At 36.8% G+C, this 23,266-nt stretch overlaps 1 protein-coding gene across 10 annotated transcripts in view; it reads left to right on the forward strand.

Annotated features, from left to right (window-relative positions):
• The window catches only part of ZBTB20 (zinc finger and BTB domain containing 20), a 473,540-nt gene that overhangs the window by 187,192 nt on the left and 263,082 nt on the right, over positions 1 to 23,266 (forward strand). The window lies entirely within an intron of this gene.

The raw sequence follows: 23,266 nt of genomic DNA on the forward strand, positions 1-23,266 counted from the left end.
CAATACCCTTATAGCAAAAGACCTTTTCCTATTACCCTGTCTAAAAGACTTATTCATGGCCTTGTACTCATGCTTATAAGCCTTACCACTTAGGAATCCACATGCATGTGGCTCACAAGATCATGTTTACGAGCATGTTTTCCCAGCTGATTCTCAGTTCCAGCTACCCAAATTCATGTCCAGTTACCAAGACATCTTTTATTCATTCAGGAGCATTTTATTTCTGCAGAAATGAAAGCAGAATTTAATTTAGAAAAATGATAAATTTAGAAAAGATTAGGTGATGAATTGAAAGGATACAAAGTACAATCACAATTTCCTGGGCCCTAAGTGGAATAAAAAGCTTTACTGAAAGTAGGGTGATATTTGTAAATATCAGGAGTAATTTCACTCAAAGATGTGAATCAAATCAAACTTCTGGAGAACCAGAGGCAAGAGTTGGATCTTAAGGACACTCCTTGGTTGTAACTCATTTTCTAATTTAAAACTGCATCATTGTGTTACTGTATTAGTTCTAGAGCTATCAACAATGTGTCATTTCATCGTAATATCCTCTTTCTGCTTTACACAAAGACTTCAATGAAGAGAATTTTCTGTTCACTTTTGATGGCAGAGGTTGCCATCTCTCCAGGGAGAGATGCTGCTCAGAGAGCACTGGGGAGGAGAGGAGCCACATTCCCTGCTGAACATATGGAGCTGTGCAACAGCACAGGCTAGCTTCTCAAGAAGGCACTACAGGGTTCCCTGATATGACGGGGCCACGAGCTTTGGGATTGACTAGAAAGCCCATTCATGCTGCTTTCTAAATGGAAGCTAAAGGGAGACTGAATTTAAGCCCACGACATTCTGCAAGAGCAAGCAGAGAGTTAATATTTTTGGTCTCTGGTCCTTCCAATGCTACTAACAATATTTTGAGGGCAGAAGGCAACTACTAATTGTGATGTAACTTGAATGATTTCATCGCCCTACTCCTCTCACTCAGTTGGGACATTCATCAGCTTTCTGGTCACTGCTGACCTGGGATGCCAGAAATCTGGCAATCCTATAAAGCAGCTTAGCCAACCTGGAGATGATTTATCTACTCTGGTTCATTTCTGTAGATATATATATTTTTTTTATTCATGTATGTGCAGAACACACTCATGTTTATAATTGTGTGGGGACTTTCAATTTTGGTGTGCTTTGTGTATATATATATATATATACTTAACAAAACAAAACAAACAACAACAACAAAAACCCGACTGAACTACATCATGTCAAAGATGAGGGAAAAAAAACTCATTTTAACATCTTGTTGCCAATCCTCTAATCTATACATTTTTCTCTAAGCCCACTGCTCTAGTAAATAATAAAATATCGTTCTGGGGAATGTTATCGGTGGTAGAATCTTTCTCTCCTTTAGCATGAAGAGTAGCTGAGAAACCAGAGGGGCAGCTTGCGTGGCTGTCGGAGCCTCAATTGAATTCATGCACAGGTCTAAAGAGATCAAAATTGTTTGAATTGATCCTTTCTGTTGCTCCTGTGAAGAGAAATCCCTTAAGCCTTTTGCTTTCTTGTCATGTACAGTCTCCCTTTGTCAGTTCATGTCCAAGGTCCCCGTTTTCATTTTTCTTAGGGATAGCAGGAGCTCTAGCAATATCTGTCTTTATAATGTCTGCAGTTAGAGAGTAAGAGACCGAGTGTGAGGCTATGGGGAGAAGGATAAAATACACACGGCGAGCATCTGACCCCTGAGAACCTTGCACTGTCTCTGAGAACCACAACCTTATCAGGCATCACAGTTCTGGCATCCTCTGTGGCAGAGGATGACAACAAAAGCAACTTTGCCCACCACAATTATTATTCAGATTTGAGACCTGGGTTTTAAAACAAATGCATTTGGAGCAGAGATGTGGAAAGAAAGAGAAACACAAGTGCTGCTTATTGGGGGCCCTGCAGACAGAAAATTATTGTGTTTCTAACACTATTGATTTTGTGCAGCAGCTGATATTTCAATCTGGGTGCAGCATGTCTGAGAGTCTACGCACACTGTCAAGAAGAAATATGATAGTGTCTTAAAAGATTAATAATATCGCTGGTCCTCAGGAGGCTTGTCTTAATTCACTGGCCTGTTCCTTGGCATGTACTGTAATTTATCTAGTCTGATTTGAATAGCAAATGGCAATCGGCTGCCATTAGGGAAATAGGCATCAGTCTTATTGATCCAGGATGGGCTGGATTTTATTTAAGGAGAGCTGCAAAATGTTATTAACTTCCGGATGAGAGGCTGCAGGTGGAGAATTTTTTTTTTTTGCAGTGTTCCAAGGAAGGGAAATTGCACTGAGTCTTGAAAGTCTTGAAATGGATAGGAAGAGGGGAGGATGTGGGAAGTGGGGCATCAATTGCTACCCATTTGTTTCCAAAGACACCCATTATTTCCAACACAAATATTTGTTTTTCAGGGCTCTTTGTATGATTTTGTCAGTGAGGGACTGAGTTATCTATGAGTGAAAGCGTTTGGTGAGAAGAAAGTCTGGTGGTTGATTTTCCATATTGATTGAGATACAGCTGGAGCTGCGTAAATGGTTTGTTTTCCAGTCCCCCTCACTGTGCTTAATAAGAGCTACACAATTAATCTCCAGACATCACGCTGAATATGTACTCCTTCTTACAGTGTGCTATCTGTGTGTTTAGAGTTACCACCAGTGCTACCTAAGGAAAGTGGCTGGTGTGACTGAGAGGGAGGTATTACCCCACAGCTGTTGTTAAGGTTTGGTCATGGTTTTCCTGTTCATACCAGTCCTCATCTGAAGCAACTGTAAGGGACAGAAGCCACTGTCTTTGGATAATCTCTCAGTGCTGCAAATATTATAGGTACTTTTTTTTCAGTGCATGTTATTGTTAAATATCATGCTATAGCCATGAATGTGAGGAAAACAGAACTGGTGCAATTCCAGACTCTAGAAAAAAAAACAAATTGCTTGGTATTGTGGGGATCCTGAAAACTAAGTTCAAAGAAGTAAAATTACACTGAATACTTTGGATAACGTCCAGTCTCACGACATGTCACAGTGAGATAACCTCCCCAGGGAAGTGGAGAATACCCAGCTATTTGACACGCTTTCAAGTTAGACTAAGTAGAACATCAGGAAAAAAAAGCGTAAGGAATACCCATACTCAGGAGGGAGGATGGAGGGAATGATTAAATACCATAGGTCTCTGCAACTTTAATTGCTGTAATTCTTTGATACCTCACAGTCTCCCAGCAGGAATCACCAGAAAGGAAGATTCAGGAGTGCCGTCTATTAAAAAGCTTATAGATACTTCAGTTCCAGCAGGAGGTACTTTAAGGAACAGTGGAGGAGTGTCGTGTGGAGGGACTTCAAACCTACCCTTCAGTCTGGTCTCCTGGGAAGCCAGCACTCTAGGGAGTGGTGCTGGAATGGCAGCTCCTAGCCCTGGTGCCAGGCTCTGCAGGAGGCACCAGGCAGGAATCAGTCTTTCAGAAGATGGGAAGTACGTGATGGAGACAGGGTTGGGGCAGGGAGGATGTCCACAGCTGGTCAGTGTTAGCTTTTCCCTTTCAGAAGCTTCTCGAGGCTCACAGGGCAATCTCACAGCATTTTCCACCAGCAGTCGCAACAAACAAAAAAAGGTGTGGGAACATTTCAGAAAATTAGCTCCTTGTTTCGTGCACTTCTTTTGCACCTGAAATATGGGCATAGACAATAAAATGCTACAGGAAATGGCCAAGCACAAAAGCAATAAAATAAATTGGAACTGACTTTGGGTTTTTCTTTTTTGAGCAGCAGTAATTGCTGTACATTGTGGTGTTTGCATAAGAAATTAGTTAATGTGTAGGAGAATGACATGTGATACATTTTGTTTGCCCGATGACTGTAGTCTCTGAGTGAATGACTTATTAAGGTTAATAAAAAAATTTTTGCTTGTGACTTGTAATAATACAATTGCTAGAAATTTAACATCCCCTCATGCATAGTTGCCTAAAGGGGGGAAACTAAATTACACATACGTTCTAATGACCGACTGGCTATGCTTTTATTTATTTCTTAATGGCGATTTGAGAACAAACAATGTGTTCTAAATCGTTGGTCTGTCTGTCTTTCTGCCTGCCTGGGCAGGAACGTTATGGCTTTCTTAATTCTCCTGTGTGATTTATCATCTCCAATTCATTGTTTTGCATAACTCTGCTCAAAATGAAGAAATGTCATTATTTTGCAGTGAAAAAGTTGTCATTTGCATAATGCCTGCCATTAATTATTGTGAGACTAATGCAGTTGTTGATATTTTTAGGGCACAGTGGTACATCCTGCACCTTGTATAATGTCATTCTGAAAACATTGGTAGTTAATAGGTGCCACAACACTGCACAAATGCAAGAAAAGAGTAAGCAAAAAAGAAAGGAAGGGCACAGAATGGAACAGGCTGTGATCTTCACTTAGGTTTTTTGTTTCCTGAAGTACTTGGTGGGAGATGGCTACAAACAGAAGCAAGAGATAGGAAGCTGTGACACCCAAGAGGATAAGGGAATGAAGAAAGTGAAATGCTCCCTTCTGCACATTAGTTGAGATGGACATAACTAAAACTGCCTCGTGCTGGTGATCCCTGGAATATGAGAAAATTCATGGAGGTAGTTAGTGACTGTTGTCCCATAGCTGGCACTTTCCCCCTCAGAGAAGCCTTTTGTTATTTGTTTTAGTGGCTTATTTATTTTTACATTGGAGTTATTTTATGATTTTCATTTCAAACATATAAAGTGAAAATCCCTGCATATACATAACAAATATTATTTTATAATGTCCTCTGAGTCTGTGAGGGGAGAACAAAACAAACAGATCTGACCCCTATTAAGAATTTAATAAATCTAGTTATTGAAGTATAGTTCTTGATTTCATTTCTGCAGATGAAGTTCACTGCTATTTGAAAGGGTCTCTTGATGCCAGCCACCAGTAGCTGGAGAAAAATATCCTTTCCCAGTTAGACTCGCACATGGCCACAGGAAAACATCTTTTTACATTACTTTTTCACTGTACAGTTAGCTGATTTGGCCCACAGATATTGGAAGTGGGAAGAGAGAAGAGCAACTTTCTAGGCATCCATAAATTCTGTACATTGAGAACATGAAGCTGGACCTTTTCCAGTGCTTTTTCCAAGAACTTCTGTTGCTCCTGAAGTACTTAAGATGTCATGTTTTTTTGAGTAACGTGCATAGTAAATATAAATCATAATAATCAAGTGAAGCAAACACTTGAGTCTCAGGCTGACAGAAGCTTTCCTACATGTCTCGTTCAACTAATACTGCTGCTGCAAGATAGTTCAAATGCAATAGGCATTCTTCTATGCCTTTTTTTCCTTTTTGGCCCTTAACAAAGAATGCTAGTGAGCAGTGTGTTAACATATAGCAGTGGTTGCATGTTAATGGAGAGAAGCTTGTTAAGAAGGCCTATATCATCATAGCTACGGTTTATAGTATATTTAGCAGGAAATAAAAAGCCCTAGGATCCTTTGCTATTCTATAAGATTGCTAGGTCCTCTCTTTGCTGACGTCTTAAAATTCCAGAAAGAGAAAAAATGGCGCTTTACTCCTCAGATACTGCATTTCACTGCCTCTAAAGGGATGTTGTTTCTTCTCCTGTTTTCTGCCATTAGAATTAAAACAACAAAGAAAATTAAACCGCAAAAGTTCAAATAATGCTAGAGTCTAACTGAAACCCACAAAGAGCAGGAAATTCATCTCCAAACATTGCCAGTCTGTCCTCAGCTCACCCTATTGTCACAGAGAACTGAAAGTTGTTCCTACAGTGGGTGATCTTACCGACCGCAAGTGCTGCAATTTGTAGTCACAATAGAAAACAATAGAAGAACTGAGATGGAGCTTTACTCTTGATTTCTTGGCTTCAGTAAGCATGAAACAGACTCCTAATGTACATTAGGGTAGTTTTCTGCGTATTTTAATGTGCTTAGAGCACAAGTACAGTGTATAAAGTGTATTTCACAAAGTTGTAATTCATAGTCATGAACTAAATCCCAACAATAAATTGCAATCTTTAACATTACAGAAATAATCCACATGTCAGTTGTTAGTATCTTATACATACCACTGCCCCTGTTTTTTTAGAAAATATAATATAAAATACCTTATGTTGGTAAGAATTCTGCAGATAACCAATCAGGAGGAGAAATCTTGGCAAGATATTGTAAAAAGTAAGTGCTAAAATTGATCTGAATACTCCAAGGGCTTTGCAAATCGCACAGCTTTTGATCCCTAGAGCAGCTTTTCCCACTTGGTCTGTCCTGGTATCCCTACCCTATCGAAGAACTTCTTTGCTGTGGACAAGCTGCAGGTCTGTTGGAAGAGCACAAATCTTAAGAGTGCTCCTTCTGTAGATAAGTTCAATAGATGCTTGGCCCTCTTTTGAATGAGATCTAAATTGCCTTCCTGTCTTTGATATAGACTTCCTGTTTGGCCACAAAGAAGTCACATCATTTCTCTCATAATTTTCTTAAATGATGAATTATAATCATTCCAGACATCTAAGGATACATTGTGAGGATTAATTCACAAAGATGGTTGAGATATTCAGGCACTGTAGTGATGAGTACCACAGAAAAGCCAGAAACAAAAAGCATCTTATTTCATGAAAGACTTGGATGCCACTCAGTAAACACGGCTTGGGGCCACGCACTGAACAGGGAGGATAAAAAAAGAACATTTGAATTATTCTCATGCCCTGGATGCTATCCATTATACAGAACACAAAATGTATAATCGTAACATGTAAGACTGTACTGTAACAGTGCAGTTGTTGTGACTGACTTCATCTTGATATTTTCTTACTTTTGAGTGCTTTCCTCTGTGATCTTAATGTTTCAAGTTACTTTTTAAAAGATGTTTTTGGGTGTATGATGGGCAGTAGATTAACTGCAGATCCTATCATGTGACTCCATCATGTGACTGTTGAAAACCCATTAGAACCAAAGAGGCTATCGCTGGTGACTAATTAAGGTTCTCCACCAACTGGAAAACCAGCCAGCATGGAAAACCTGCTGTATCCATCTCACAAGTTTCCTGAAAGAATACCTTGTTCTCTAAACATTGCTCTTGCTGTTTCATTCTTAGGTCTTTGTTCTTAACAGAGAGTTTAGCTATAATTGTACCTGGGGAAGGTATTAATCAATATTCAGCAAGTTGACAGTGCAATTGTAAATCATCACTTGCAACCCTAATCCGTGTGCTCCATAAATTCATTGTAAAGCCAGAATCCCTGTGATCTATGTGTTAGCTATCTTGAAGCTTAGCTGCTCTCTGATAAATTTGTCAGACTGGTTTGTCCTGCTGTTTAGAAAGTGGCAGAAGAGCCTTCAGTTTCACTGTGCAAAGTAATGTGTTTTCTGCTTTTAGATCTTTGTGTTTAGAAGCTCTGGTAGATCTTTCTGTTAAGATTTTGTCCAATTGCTTTTAGAAACCATTTTTACTTTTGGCATTGAAAACATCCCATGCCACAATTTATTTTCTTATTATGTGACAAAGCACTTGCTTTTGTTTGTCTTGAACCTGGTACTTGATAACTTCTTTGACTGCTTCCTAGAAATATGTAATTAGAATTTGGGAGCAGTTATTAACTGTTCATATTGTTCTTATTTGTCATGAGTTTATAAATCTCCTCCGTATTTTCCTAAATAATTTGTTTTCCAGGGCAAAGAATCCAACTCTTTTTCATCTTTGTTTGTACAGAAGTTTTTCCATACTTTGAATATTTTTGCACTTTTCTCCATTATTTTAGGTTGCTTACATCCGGTTTTGCAGTAGAAACTCAAGCCTACATATAATATTCAGTATGTGAATCTTTATGGATTTATCTGAAGGGCGTAATTATCAATTAAATATTATTTTCTATTTCTGTCTCAATATTTCCGAGCCTTATCCTAAACCTTTGCGATCAGTGTTTGAGTATTGAGCTGGTGCTTTCATAGGCATAACCACAAGGATTCCCTACTCTCTTTTCTATGTAGTAGTCGCTAATTTAGATTCTGTTGTGCTGAATATGCGGGGACATTTTCCCCATGGACGTTACTGTGCGTTATTGACATTAATTTTCATTTTTCACTTTGTTGTGTAGTTTCTCAGTGTTACCAGGTCTTTTTACAACATTTCAGTTTTAGCTTTTGCTGTATTCTTTTGTATGAAGTGCAAAGTTTGTTGTATCAGTAGTCCTGTTCTTTCCCCAGTCGTTTATGAGCATGTTGAATACAACGGGTCTTAATGCAAACTGCTGTGGGACTCTGATAGTAGTTGCCTTCCACTGCAAGAACTGAATCTTTACTGCTTCTACTTGTTGTGCATCTATGAAACAGTTATTAATCTGAGAGGCTCTCTTCTCCTATGTCATGATATCTCTCTTTTAGAGTCTTTTGTGAGGCTTTTCAATTGTTTTTGCTTTTCTTTTTTTAGCAAATACCACTACTTGAATCTCTTGCAGATGTGCCCATTGAATCCTCTTGAAAACTCTGTAAATTCGTGAAACAGGAACATCTCCCTGCAAAAAACTTATGTTGTATCTTCCCTTTTCTAATCTGCCTGAATGTGTGTTATTTATTATGTTTTTTTACTGTTTCTGTCTTGTAGTTTATAGACTTTCTGAACTATGTGGGTCTTCCTAAAACGCTTTTTTAAAATTGGCGTTAAATCATTTTCTGTTCTTTTAGTTCCCACCCCGACTTTGTGCAAGAGTTACTAGTTCATTTCTTTTGTGTATGACTTCCTTTATAACTGTTAGATTGGAACCATTTTTTCTTTCTGTTGTGTATTTTCTCAGACTTTTCCTTTCAGAGAAAGGGTTTCACTTGCAAGCCTTTATAAACTTTTCCATAATGAAAACAAGTCCAGAAAGTTTGAGCTTTTGTTCTGTGAACATATTTTTCACCTCATCGTTGGCCTTAAAGATCATGTGCAGGACATTTGGGGAAGTTGTTAATGGCATCTTCAGTATTTTGTTGGGCCTGGTTATTCTACAAAAGCTTTATTAAAAAATAATAATTTTTAAAAGCACTCTTTATTCATTAAATATTACTTCCCTTCTTTGGATAGTAGCTTTTTACTTCTAATAAACCCTTTCATTAGACTCATTTAAAAAAAATCCTATTAGAGATGTTCTTTCACAGGTGATTATGTATTTGTTTTGTGAGTTCAGAGTAATGACTATAAATGCATTACCATAGGGCAACTTTAAAAGTTCCTGCATCTAAAGATGTATCATGATTCTCTCCTGGAGATTTTTGCCCCCTTGCAAAGTATTTTCATCTCAAGTGGCAATCAAATTATGACAGTTTACAACCTAGCATAGTCAGGTAAATCAAAACTGTTTCTGGATTTCTTTAGTACCTCAGGCTGTAATTTGTTGTGCCTGCCAGACAAACTGCTGAGATGTTCCTCACAATGATTGAGGCAGACAACTGGGGGGTCAGGATTATTACAGCTATTCTAAGGTGAGGCTTTCCCGTTACATGTAAGAGACCTGAATCTCTGATAACACATCTTCTAACAGTAACATCTTAAAGCATTTTTCTCCTAACTTCTTTTCAATTTCTCTTTTATTTTGAATAGATTTTTTTTTTTTTCTGAAATTACATATTGGCATAGTGGATTTTGCTGTTATTTTTTCATTCCTATAGATAAATGATTTTACTTGCATTGTGACCATAATTGCAAGAGGAGCTTTAATATGCAAATTAAAGTAGGTTTAGTGTTCTTAGCACTGAATTAAACTTGTTCCTTCTTTCTAACTAGCTGCTGCTTCTCAAATCTTCCTTTTTACATTTCATGGTCACTGTCAACATTTGGTGGGACCTTGCATAGTATGATTCTAATCCCTTCTTTTTGGGCATGGAATTAAAAAACACAGTATTTCTTTCTTTTTTTTTTTTTTCCATTTTATTTATATACACTTTCTTTAATTCATAGCGCCTGTGCATTTTACTTAGTCATTACAAAGTGCAACACACGATGTCTGAAGCATTACAATCTCTCACATACTCTTTTTAAGCCTACAATAGTTGGAACCACTCACATCCTTTGTAAGATCTCTCCCATTTAAAGAATCTTCAGCTAAGCTTCTCCTCCCTTGAAAGGAGATCAACTGTAATAATGAGTTTAACACAATATCTGACTTGCTAGCATCCTATTCAATCACTTACTCAAGGTAACATACTGCTGGAATCAGAAATTGTCAGAATGTGCTCAAAAAATGTTTTAACATTTGTTTTACATATTGGCTGACACACTTTCCTGTCTTTTGGCTTGTCAAGAGTGCTGTGTCCCACAGTCCTGGGGATACCTCTACCCCAGAGGATGTACAAGACCCGGAAGCTCTCCCAATAATACATTGTAAAAAATATTTTAAATTGTTTTCAGAGTACATCAGAATCACAACTATTTGAAGAACATGGGAAAAACACTGAATAGAGCTCAATAATCGCGTTTGTGAGTAACCAAAATGCTCTGCATGCCCACGGATCTGTGGAAATAATTAGTAATAGAAGCAATTTACCATTTAATTAATAAATGACAAGGGGCAAAACCTTGTCTGGGTTCACTGAATTTGGATAATTGAAGCTCCACTGTATTTTAGAATCTGAAATATTAACCATTATTCTGTGTGCTTGAGATAATAATCATTTTAAAAATGTGCAAATAACAGGATCTAAGTCTAGTTGTACTGTTTCTACATAGAGTAAGAATATCATATAGTGCCCTATACAAAGTTTGTTGTATTTGATTGTTTTTTGAAGTGTCCAGAGTCTGTTTCCCATAATATATAGATCTGTGTAAGCTTTGAACCTTTAACTACATTCCAGTGCCAGTGAAGGGTTTCACAAGGCAGTGAATAACCTTTCACTGAGAGAAGGAAGAATGGGTGCAGCAGAACATCTTGAAACTGGTTCTTATTTCAGCAGCCCACAAAGCAAGATTGATGGAGATAAAATGTTGAGATTGATGGAGATGAATTTTTTTTAATGAAATAAGAAGGAGGTAATAATTGTGCTCTGTTAGAAATATCCATTCAGAATGTGCTGTAGCAAGTGGAAGGCTGGGACTGAAGAAAGGCGTTCTTGGTTTACAGTGTATTCCAGTGGCCTTAACTGCCATAAACCTACCTGGTTTGCTACCAAACACAAATCACTGAAAAAGAGTTACAGACTTCTGCTTTCCTCTGCTTTGCCTGTGTCTCTTGCCATCTCACATGTTTAACAGCACCTAACTCTGAGGCATTGTAGCAGCATGGCTGAAGAACAGGGATAGAACCCCTAAAAGGCAATAGGTTTAGAATCATTCTCGAGCTATCAAAATGCAATGCACTTTCCTTCTCTTCTCTCCAGCATATTGTTTGTTGCATTCTATATTTTTATCTCTCAAATCTTCTTAATTCTGGCATCATCCAGAAATATACTCGACAAGAAAATAGGTGTGGTCAAAAATGAGACCACACATTTCAGTCTGTAAGTACAATGGGTTGAGTCTAATCTACTGCAGTTGAGCTGTCTATTGCTAGTAACCTGTTGCTGGAAACACTGTTGTACCCAGGAGACTTACCTTAATTCAGTTCAGTTTGTACTATCCTTTCCAAGTATATAATAATTGTCTGAGGATAGGCAGTCCTTGCAGAAACTTAATTCCAACCCCACCTCAGTGTTTCATTCACAAGGAATTGGAGGAATGTGCAATTAAACTGCTATGAAGTCCTATCTGTGCAGGTTCTGTCTGCTGCTTCCAAAGAGGTAAAAAGAAAATTGGTCATTTCATTCAAGTTTTTATTGTACTTGTGTCAAGAGTACTACAGAATTTAACATGTACAGAGGTCTCTGCTCTTCAAGGGATCCATTACTGGAAAAGCTGGGAGCCTGTTGTGTCAGAAATGATGAGTTGGCACCATTCATGGTGGTAAGGGAAGCTTGCTTATGCAATGAGCCACATCCTGCCCTCCTAACTCTGTGAGTAACTCTATTGAAGTCAATGGTAATTACATCTATTAAAATCAGTGGAACTATTTGCATCAATAAGATAAGTAGGATTTGGCCCAAAGGTTGGTTAATATCAATGTTTTTAATCTCTCATTTTCATAAATGCTATATTCATTCAGCAATATAAAGTGAGGTGAATAAAGAACATTCTGTGCTTTGAATAGTTTGGCATCATATGCAGACAGGGCATGTGATTAATACCATATTGTTGGCTTTGTTCTTTGCTTTTCAGTTGTGGCTGGCAATGTCCTTTTCATAACTGCTGGTATCCCCATGAGCCTATATAATCACTCTCTACAGCTTTTCTACGATGCCCTTAGATATTTCCTGCACTCAGTGCAACATGTTTTTGTATTCAATTATCCTCCCACCAGAACCTTAAAATGTTTCTGATGTACTACTCTGACGTAGTCAGACCTGACATGGGGCAGTGTGTTCACCTGATGAAGTTTCCAACCCAGACACTTTGTCTGTGTTTTCATGGACGTAACCATCACACTACAAAGTTATGCCTTGTGGTTGTGTGTCTGGGAAAATCTGTAGAACTGCAGCACGCTGCTTCAGTTGGTAATGTCAGATAGGAAATTGTGCTTGCATTTGAGATAGCGTACTTTACTTGGCTACCAAAGACTGAATTAGGGGTAAATGATAAAAAAAATCCTGTTCTCATCATAGATTTACAAAGATAGATGCTTTGATGGAAGCTGACAGTCTCGATACTTTCTCCTGAAAACAGCCAATTTATGATGCTAATATTAAAGTAGAATTTTGATTCATGTAGAAATGTGACCCAGGAATCAAATCACTGAAGTTATCTTCTTGTTTCAGTGTTGTTAAAATTACATAATTAAAAATATAAGCCTATTGGAAAGAAAAAAAAAAAAAAAAAAAGTTCAGTAGATAACATCTAGTGTGTTTCTTTTCCTCCAGTGAATTTCCTGATAGTATTTAACTTCCTGGATGGACATTTATTGTTACCAGGGAACTTCTTTTGTAAAGCAGACCGTAAGGACTGGTGGTTGTCTGTGCTGTTTAGCGTGTGTCAGTGAAGTGAAAGCCTTACCACAGTCAGAAAAGATTCATTAATGTGCCATGAAATTCTGCACTGCCTTCTCACAAGAGATTTCCGTTTTGTTATGTTCTCACTTATGTGACATTCAAGACCAGATTCTGCTTTCAAAGAGATTTGAGGTCATTTGACTGACATTAAAGGATTTTTACTGATTTAACAGCAGAATACATAATTTATGACTACACATGAAGTCAGAAGTACTGTCAATATTGTAATTGTTACATGGGTAAAACCTACATGCATTTATAGTAATAATCCATTCCTTTATTTATTAGTGTTGAGTTTTCAAAGGAAACTAGAAAATCCCCCTATATATCCACTCCATGGAAGACTCAGTGGAATTTCCTACAAGTTGTTAAATATCTGACAGGATTCAGCTCCCTACTTATACTGGAGGAGTTGACAGTCCATATGTCACTATGGGTGCAATCTAGTCAGTTTTCCTGGATGTCTGAGATATCTGCAGGTACCGTGCAGGCAGGGAAGATAAGATTTGGATCAGCAGCTGAGGGATGTGAAGGATTCATCCTTGTGAAGACAGAATACTATTACTCAAGTCTTTGCACAATGAAGTATTACGTGTTTTACAGGTGCTGTAAATAGTAGCTTCCTAGCAAGTTGTATCTTGCATTATTTATCCAGCTACACTTATGTTCATAATACACTTCATAAACAGTCCATAAAAACTAATATATGATCTATCAATATTTTAAGAATATTTTTATAAGATTAGTACATATTATACATTTTGTAAGCATATCACAGGTGGATCTACAGGCTATAAACATCAATTAGTTTGTTAAACTCAGTCCTTTCTAAAAGTTAGTAAGCTGTTTATTGAATCTTTTATTGATTATCTTCTAGTCATGGTACCAGTATGATCACCTGTCCATGTAAGAAGTTTAAAGGTTCTGAGCTGAGAGTGGAAGATAGACAGGCCAAATGAAATTCTTCTTAACACAGAATTGGACAGTAATAATAAAAACACTTTTGAATTACACTGCTATTCAAACATTTCTTCTAATCAATTGTTGTAGAGCCTATCTTTTAGCAATCATATCCAAAAAGATTCTCACTTGTATATACTTAGAGAAATCTCAAGAAGGCAAATTAATTTTAATCCTGAACAGGTGAAAATTCAGTAGCACTGAATTCTTCAAAAGTCTGGGAAGATTGTTATGTCTGAGAACAATGTCTTTCAAAATAAGCATCTTGTTGACTGGTGAGAATCCAAAGGGTTGTGATTCTGTTGTTACATTTACCCATTAATGGTTTTCCCCATATTTCTGAAATCAGATTTGTGATCTCAGAAATATGAGGACCAAAGGTCACAAGTGAGAAATGAAACTGGGTTTTGTCGTGTTCCTGTCCATTGCTTTGTCATCCGTGACTAGTTTTAATTCTTAAAGATGTAGGTAGCTCTATATGCATCCAATTGAAGCCATATAGATTTAGGTATTCTAGCTAAGATTTCTAGTTTCTAGGCTTTGAAGCCTGAATAGAATGACTATTGCTTCATCTCTTTCTGTGCTGAAATTACTGTGACTTTCTCTAGGGTTGGTTTTTTGTTTGTTTGTTTGTTTGTTTGTTTGTTTTGACCAAACAAAGGGAAATAATTGAACAATATTTAAGAATTTTATTTCTGTTTTAGCTTGTAAATAACCACATTTCAGAAATTAGAGTGAGGGAAGGTAAGGGAACCTTCATATTGGTATTAATGATGTAAGTCAGTTGGGTAGGATCTCTTCATTCATGTATTAGAGTTTCGGAAGAGTCTGTTAGCCTAGAAAAATATATTTGGTGGAATGGTACAGAAGGCCATTACTTCCTTCCCAGAGTTATTTCCACCAGATGGATGAAGAAGTGGATAGGCTTTGTTGAAATGCAGAATGAAGATTTGATTTCAGTAATGTAGAGAGGAAGGTGACATGTCAAGATAGGGAGAACTGATCGTGTATAGATTATGGTAACCTGACTATCTGTCTCCAGCAGTTTTCATAAACAAAGTATGTGATAAAGGATGTAACTTTCATTCCTCACATTATGGTTTTTTTTTGCATGCTGAGTCTTCTACCTGTTAATTTTACAGGACGTAAAGGCAAGCTTTTTTTGTCTGAGCAGGACCAAGTCAAATAAAGCTGTACATGGGGAAATATTTCAGTACATTTCAATGTAACTTCTGAATTAATATCTCATAAGAAAATTTGATGGAATCATTGACGTTGGAAGGGATCATTGTTGATTGTTTACTTTAATTATCCTGCTCAAAGCAGGAATACAAGAATCACTTTGCTCAGTGCTTGTCTAAATAAGTTCTGGATATCTCTGAGGATGGAGATTCCACAGTCTCATTGAGCAACTGTCTAGTATTTGACTATCCTGACAGTCAAGAGTTTTTTTCTTGTATTCAAAATGAATTTCTTGCATTTCAATTTCTGCCTGTCTTCTGTTGTCCTTTCTCTGGAGAGCATGGAGAACAGCCTTGCTTTCCTTTCCCCACATCAGGTATTTTCTACACGAGTATGGTTCCCCTTCAGTCTTTAAGATAATTCCTCAAGGTCATTATCCACAAAATCCCTTCTCAGTCTTTTCAGTGCTTACTGCAGGGAGGAAGATACTGTTTCTTCATTGTGAATGGAGTGAGTGATTTGTAACATTTCTCCAGGAAAGCTGGGACGATCATTTCAAGTTAATAGTGATACAATTAAATAGTTTCCTAAGGTTTTTGCCAGCATTCTGTTTGTTGATGTCTTTCATTATTTTTGTGAAGATGATCTACAGAGATAAACTTTTTTTTTTTTTCCTTTTATTTCAAATACCTTTTTCTGCTGGCTTCTGAAGAGGAATAAGGTGATTTTCTGTGTTCAAAGAATCACAGAAATATTTGAATGTAATAAAAAACCTAGAAGCTCCTGAAAAGATACATCAAACTCAGTGCTAAAACCCTGTAGCATTGCCATTTGGGAAGGCCCTTTATAAAATTTTGAAATTCATCTGTTGACATTTCAGTTTCAAGAGCTTATTTTGTTCTTAAATCTTTTTTAGTAAGGGGGGGTTCAAGAAAGAAAGAACTCTGTGTTGTGCTGAGCTAGGCAGGCATTCCTGCAGCCTTCAAATTTTAGAACAACTTTCATGTTTCTCTTACTGAATTTTCTAAGTAAACTTCCAGGCTTCTGCAGTGGTTATGGGTTAAATTGCTGCGATATTGCTGTAATGGCACATTTCAGGAAGCGTGCTGCCTACTCTTTTTCCATGTTTTATTTGCTGTTGGCTATCTAGGAGAGCTTCTTTTGTGCAGAGAAATGATAATGGTACCAGTTTGTAGTTGTATATCTTCGGTTTCAGTTTTTGTTTGTTAGAAGACGCTGCTGATCAGCTGTTGTTGATGAGCTTTCAGCCTCTTTTAAGATGAGCTGCTCCTCAGATCGGTCGGTTTGCTGTATGCATGTCATTATTTGAGTTTGTCCCACTAGACAAAATAATTCAATTTTATAACTTTTCCTTACTGTTTGCCTGTTGAGAGATCAAACAATTATTTTCTTTTTTTTTTTTTTTTAATCTTCAGGTAAGCATTGTTGGTCTCTGGAATTCTGATTTTACTTGTTTGTGCGTGGCTTATGTGACTTGCTTCATGTTGAACATATTTGGGGCAGCTTCAGCTTTGTTGAGATTAATCAGGAAACATGTATTTACCACTTTGTCTTATGTGGTTTCAGACATCAACTATAGCTTAGTATGTGCATAGATTTTACACTAATGTAATTGTTCTGATTAAATAGATTGATGTTTTTAATGAAGTAATTATACTAGATCAACTTCATGCATGGATATAGTTATACTAATATAAGATTGAGTTATATACCCATTCAGTTGCAAGAGCATAAAACAACATGACTGTTTTCTTGAGGCAAAGAGAGGCCTTAGGTTTTTATATTTTATTTGAAAGTAAAGGGTTGCTTTATCTAGTTTCAATTTTACATACCATTAAATCTTCCTCAAGAAATTATGTAGTATATTAGTAAATCTATTAGAAGCAGTCCTAAGAAGGGATAGATGTATGTCAGATATTAAAATAGTTTGGCAGACAATGTGCCAAGAATTGAGGGGTATTTATGTGTTCACATAACTGTTTCCTTTAAGCAATATAAGATGTATTAGCTGTTTGTCCCAGCATGTATTTTCTCAGTGTATTGTATATGGAGGAAGGTAGATGCATTTCTTATACTCTGGTAACATTCACTGTCTTTGTCACAAGAAGGAGGGATTTTGCATTAAACAGATCCCTTTTATGTTCTACCTACAGAATTTCAAAGAATGCCGAACAAATGAGGTAGGAGTTTATACTTTTGTGCATCAAAGAAATGCTTAAGTAGTTTCTTATATGTCTAAAGGCACAATGTAGGGCACAGCTTCTCAAAGAGGAACTATATTCTGTAATCAGTCTGTTGTTACCTCAAGAATTAAATAATACTTTTCACTTTGGAGATGCTCTTCAACATGCTAAAACTATAAAATACCCTGCTGAGAAAGAAAAGTGAATGGACACTGCTAAGAACAGCATAAATATAGGCTCATTACAGTCATCACAAGACTGTTATTTTTAGCAGTATGGTAGTATTTTCTTAATAGACACTTCCAGATCAAGGGAGCCCAGATAATACATAGATTAACCTAAAATTCTCTCTTTTCTCTTTCAAATTGGTATTTTATTTCTAGACATATAAACTTTTCAAGTACTGTTGACCTCATGTTACTCTGTATGTTGTGCAGTTAAAAAAATTAGAAAGCTAAGAGGATTAATGATTTTTTTTTTAAATATAATTTTAAAATAGTTGTGTAAGTCATCAGTGGATAAAAAATAATTTTAACTGTGAGGAAAACATGAACAGAATTTTGTTTGATAGCTGCAGTTGATCAAGAAATGGGAATATGGAGACCAAAAATAAATCAAGTGATTATATGTGGAATAATTGTCTGCATAGAAAATGTATATGTATTATATTTAAATGCCTTCTTGTCTGTAGATTACTGTAGATTAAAGCCCCTTCAGTTGGACCATCAAGTACCGATTCAGCATCAAATTAATGCAGGTCCAGTTTCTCAGGATGTTGAAGTGAATGAAAGAGCAACCATCCATAAGTCTTTGTTTCAGAAGTTTCAGTAGTAGTAATTTTAGGTAGCCACACAATATTGGCACAAAAGGTCTTTATAAGGGTGTTTTTGTTCTTCTTGACTATGAGTTAAAGGATATTTTAGAACTTCTCTGTGATTTTTAAAATACCCTATTCATTTCTTTGTCCATTCAGTTATAGTTAATTTATAATGTTAATATAATATAAATAGGTTTTAATAAATATTTAAATACATTAGTTAAATATATTTCAACAATTACAATCAGTGATATGTATTATAAGTTAAACATTATAAGTAATGGTGATCATAGTGAATGTATAATAATAGAGTACATTAAATATAATGCAAATAAAATAAATAAAAATATGTAAGTGTGTAGTTATTACCTGGATTTCAGTGTAGACTTTCTTAGACTTGAACATAGTTTTTCACTCCTGTAAAAAGATGAGCTATGTTGTATGTCCAGTATTGAAGTTTTGCAGGCTCGCGTGAAGGTTATAGGTGAGGCTGCCTTTTTCAACTGCCCTTCATAACCAGTGGATTTTATTTCTATTTGTATCTCATGTCTTTCAAAAACCCAATAGTTTTTGGTTTAGGGGTTCCTACTCCTTTCAGACAGCCCGTGAGTGATGTGTTGAATCGGCAGTTCATTTTCACTGTCTTATGAACAACTGGAAAGCTGAAATACAGCTTCTGCAAAGAAGGACACGCAAACTTCCCAAGTGACTTGTTGCTTAGCTTCACAATTATCTTGTGGAACCTCCTCCTCCTACACTCCTCTGAGCCGATATGATGTGAATGAATAAAATACTGAATTAGGACATTAAGATGATCCAGTGGAGACATGCTATAATCTGTTTCCAGAACTGGCCTAATGCAGACTTTATCACACTACAACATCACAGAGACCTTTGTATCACAGCATAAAGTTTAGTCAGCTTCTTTTGCAGTTCTAATAGACTTAGCAGAAGCCCAGCTAGCAGGAAAAAAAAAAAGGCTGAGACAGACCTAGTCCTGACTGTGGTGACAGGACAGAGCAGCTGGAAGCCTACCGGGTGACGTGGGGAAGGGCGGCACGCTAATTCTGCTAACAAGAAGGTGAATACTCCTGTTTATCCTTTGGTAATGTGGGAAAATGCTGTTTATTCTTAAAGCCTGGGGAAATGCACGACTAACGCTTGGCCTTAAAATTGCCAGATTGACCTGGATCTGGAGTCGCACCTTGTTCGTTCCCTCTAGGGCTTTGTCTCCTGAACTGGCACAGGGTGGCTCAGCCCTGGCCTTTTTAATGAATAGCCTGAGGGAAGCTGCTAGTGGTACCATCAGGGAACCAGGCTGCAGACAGGCTGGCAGTGATTGCACAGCTGTGCCAAGCAAACTTACACGGAAAAACTCCAGGCAAAATAACAGTCAAAATTGTTGCTGCCTGCGAAGCTACGGCAACAGAGGAATGTAAGAGAAACTAATTGTACACAGTCCTCTTTAGGCAGCCCGCTGAATAACAAACCTTCCTACAGCCAGCCAGGCGTATTCATGTAATTGTTTGGTTTTCGTTGTGTATCTGTCTTCATTTATGTTGTGTATGCTGCATATGTTTATATTTATACAAACCTTACTGTTGAACAGAAGCCTACTGTAAGTATGCATATTTTTGGTTATACCCGTATGTGTGTTTATATGTCTGTATATTTGTGTGCACGCACATGTGTGCGTGTATATATGTCTGTGTGTTTGAGAAACAGATGCATTGTAGGCAGATAAGGCAGATAAATATAGATTCAAATAGAAGCATAAGCCTATAAATATAGGCACAATATAGAGTGAAGGCGAGCGGATCAGCACACTTTCATTATTACTTTCGTTCGTATAATGAACGAGTAGCTGACATTGAAATTACTGAAGGGATGACACTGTTGGCTTTCAGCAAATGTAGTGAAAAGGTAAGAAAACTTTTCGATATGAGCAGTAATTAAGACAGAAGACTTACCATTTTCGCTTATTTGCTTAATACAATTTATCATATAATTTTTACCGGAGCTGAAAACAGAGAATGAATGCATAATGTTTCTAATATTACCTTAAAATAAGTAAATAAACATAAAAATCCTGACCCACAGACTGAGAAACTGCTACCTCTAGTTTCTGTTTTTACAGTAAACCTTGTGCGCAGTGTTTGTCAACTTTCTGCTTCTGCTGCTGTACAGATCTTCTTTGCTTCAGGTCCTACAGGCTCTCCAAATGGTTTTGAGAGGCAGAGTATTGGGAAAACATTTAAGTTTGTGACAAAATTAACTTAAAGAAGCAATGTGACTGTGTGTGAGTGTGTATGAGTGTATATATGTATCAAGTCCTTCTTTTTGCAAATCTCTGATGTCAGTTCTTGCATTTTTTCTCTCTTGTAGCAGTTTCACTTTGTTCACTCCACAGCTATAGCATAATTAGTTAGAGTCAAAAAGGTTTTAATCTTTCTAGATATAAAGAAAACACTGTAGTTATTCAGGATGGCCTGGAAAGTCAATTATTTCTTCTTTTAATTCCGCAGCATTTTGTTGAGAGTGATCAGATTAATCAGCAGCCAAGAGTCAGGCGTTCTGTTTCCAACTCTGCTTCTTGCTTAGTGTGGAATCTTACCCAAATTGTGTACTTGTTTCACCATTAGAGAGTAGAATGGGTAGCAATTATGTCACAGGATTAGGTAACTGAATAGTATCCTGTTTTGTTAAGAGGTCTCATGATTTCATTGAAACTACTCATGGAACAAGGTGTTTAATGTCTCCTCGTACAACGGAGAGAAAAAATAAAAATATAAGAGTACAAAATGCTATTGCTGTTTTGCACTGCGCCACAAACAATCCCCTTATTTTTAATTTCTTTGATTGTTTTCAAAATACACCATCAGCTGATGTGGATTGACAAGTTTCTTTATTCCAAAGAACACAGTGCAAAGTAGAAGAGAGGTAAATGCCACCATACATTCAGATATGCACACGCTCAGACCAACAATGCTCAGTAGGACAAAACATAACCAAAGTCAGAAAATTAAAATGTCAAGAGGTGGAAAGCTTGGTGTCTTATTCATGTAACTGTAAAAGAAGCAGCTCAGAGCATCTAGGTTTTTTTTACACGGGTTGCTGCAAGCCACTTCTTTCTCATCTTTTTTTATTTTTAAACCTTAAAACAAGCTCTTCCGGGTATACATCAACATTTAGATATCTGGGTTAGACCCCGATTTAAAATCACTTAGGTGCTTTTAAAAAGAATTTCATTGTTGTGTCATGTGAAGTACCCCGTGAAGGTGCTAATTTTTTGCTCTATCTGTTGAGATACGTGAATTAAACACAAAGAGGAGTCAGAAATTTTATAGGTATGAATAGTGAGAACCACTGGGGAAATTTCTTTCTGCCACAGGAGACACTGGCACTTTTGCATTTCCTTGATCTAGTAGAAAAGTTTTGTAAAGCATGCTGGCTTTGTCCAGGTGCTGTTTCTAGTGGGGCCCATGGCAGAAGCAGTCGCAGATCCTCAGACATGCAACCTGCTGTTGGTCTGAACATCCCTGAGTTACTCAGACTCCCCTGGCATCAAACCTGTAGAATAAGAGTGACATTTGAGAGGATCAAAGTGAGCTAACATAATGAAGTGCAGTACTTTAAAAGTTAAGAAGCACTACTGCCTATTCCATAAATTCTTTTGAGTTCCTCCTAGTCTATTCCTATTCTAATACATATTATGGCATCCAGAGTAGCTTCAAAATTGGATTTTGCTTCTAGGGACCAAAACAAATATTAAGGTTTTTTTGGGTAGGGACTACATTGAGCCCCCAGTTACTATAGAGATATGGTCTTTTCAAAATCTTGTAGGGAATACCTGCTATGAAAGTTATTCTATCCCAGAGCATCATATATATCCCCCATATCACAGGGATTTCTGTATTTTGTCTTCTGCATTCCTCCTCCTTTCTCTTTCTAATTCTGATACATTAAGTTGATAATTCCTCACCAGACTAAATTATAATGCCATATTGTGTTTGCAATAGAAAAAATAACTTAGATATATCTACATATTTATATAAATATTTTTATGTAGAAATAAATTTCTACATGATCTAAGTCCTTGTATGTGTTGATTTCAGTCTGGATCAGATAATTGTAGCTGAGTTACAGAGTCTTGAAAAATGAGGTTTATTATGGAAACACTGACATAACCTCACTTATTTTGGTTTTGGCAGACACGACAATAATATCCAGAGACCTTTTTTCTGACTCTACTCTTTGCTAGTCTCCTTGGATTTTATTTTCTGAGTCTTTGCCAATTTTACTGCCATTCATTTTGACTAAAACCATCTCAGAAATATGTCAGTCTGCAGGAACCATTAGGAAATATATCATTGCACATGTTTAGTTGGCAGGTTGGGAGGTGGGGAAAATTAAGTAACTTCTGCTGTGTCATGGTCATTTCCAAAATGGTGGAATCCAAGAGGTTCATGTGAAACAGCAGCCTATGGGGAAAAAAAATCAAAGTAAATTGCCAGGAAAAACATATTTCTTTCACTGCAAGGAAATACATGTTGCAAGAGGCCTGCAAAAGGTTTATTGATTATTTAACTAGCAAGAAGAGTTAGCAGGCATCTCTAATGTGTTTATTTTTTGTCTCTATCATTTTAATATTTTTTCATTATTCATTTTGCCATTAGAAGTCCATGGCAACCTAGCACTATGCTTTTCTCCTCCTACAGTCATTAAAAAGACAGAAACTGCATTGAAAAACATTATGCTTACATGCAAAATCATGAAATTCTAGAGTGATAACTTGTTTATAACCTTAGTGTCTCCCTTTTGATAGTCTTTTCTGAGAAGTCACGTTGCTTTTTAGCAAATGCACAGCTATAGAATCTTTGATACATACAAATAGTATCTAAAATTAATGTTTTTCTCTAATCAAAAACTAACAACAAAAAAATCCCAAGCTCCAAACCACTCACTTACCTGTTCTACTGAAAAATAAGACTATTTTGCGGATGTGTTGTAGGGAAAACATGCA

The sequence above is a fragment of the Phasianus colchicus genome, chromosome 1, assembly GCF_987193195.1.
Source record: "Phasianus colchicus chromosome 1, bPhaCol1.hap1.1, whole genome shotgun sequence".
In the NCBI taxonomy this organism is placed as follows: Eukaryota; Metazoa; Chordata; class Aves; order Galliformes; family Phasianidae; genus Phasianus; species Phasianus colchicus.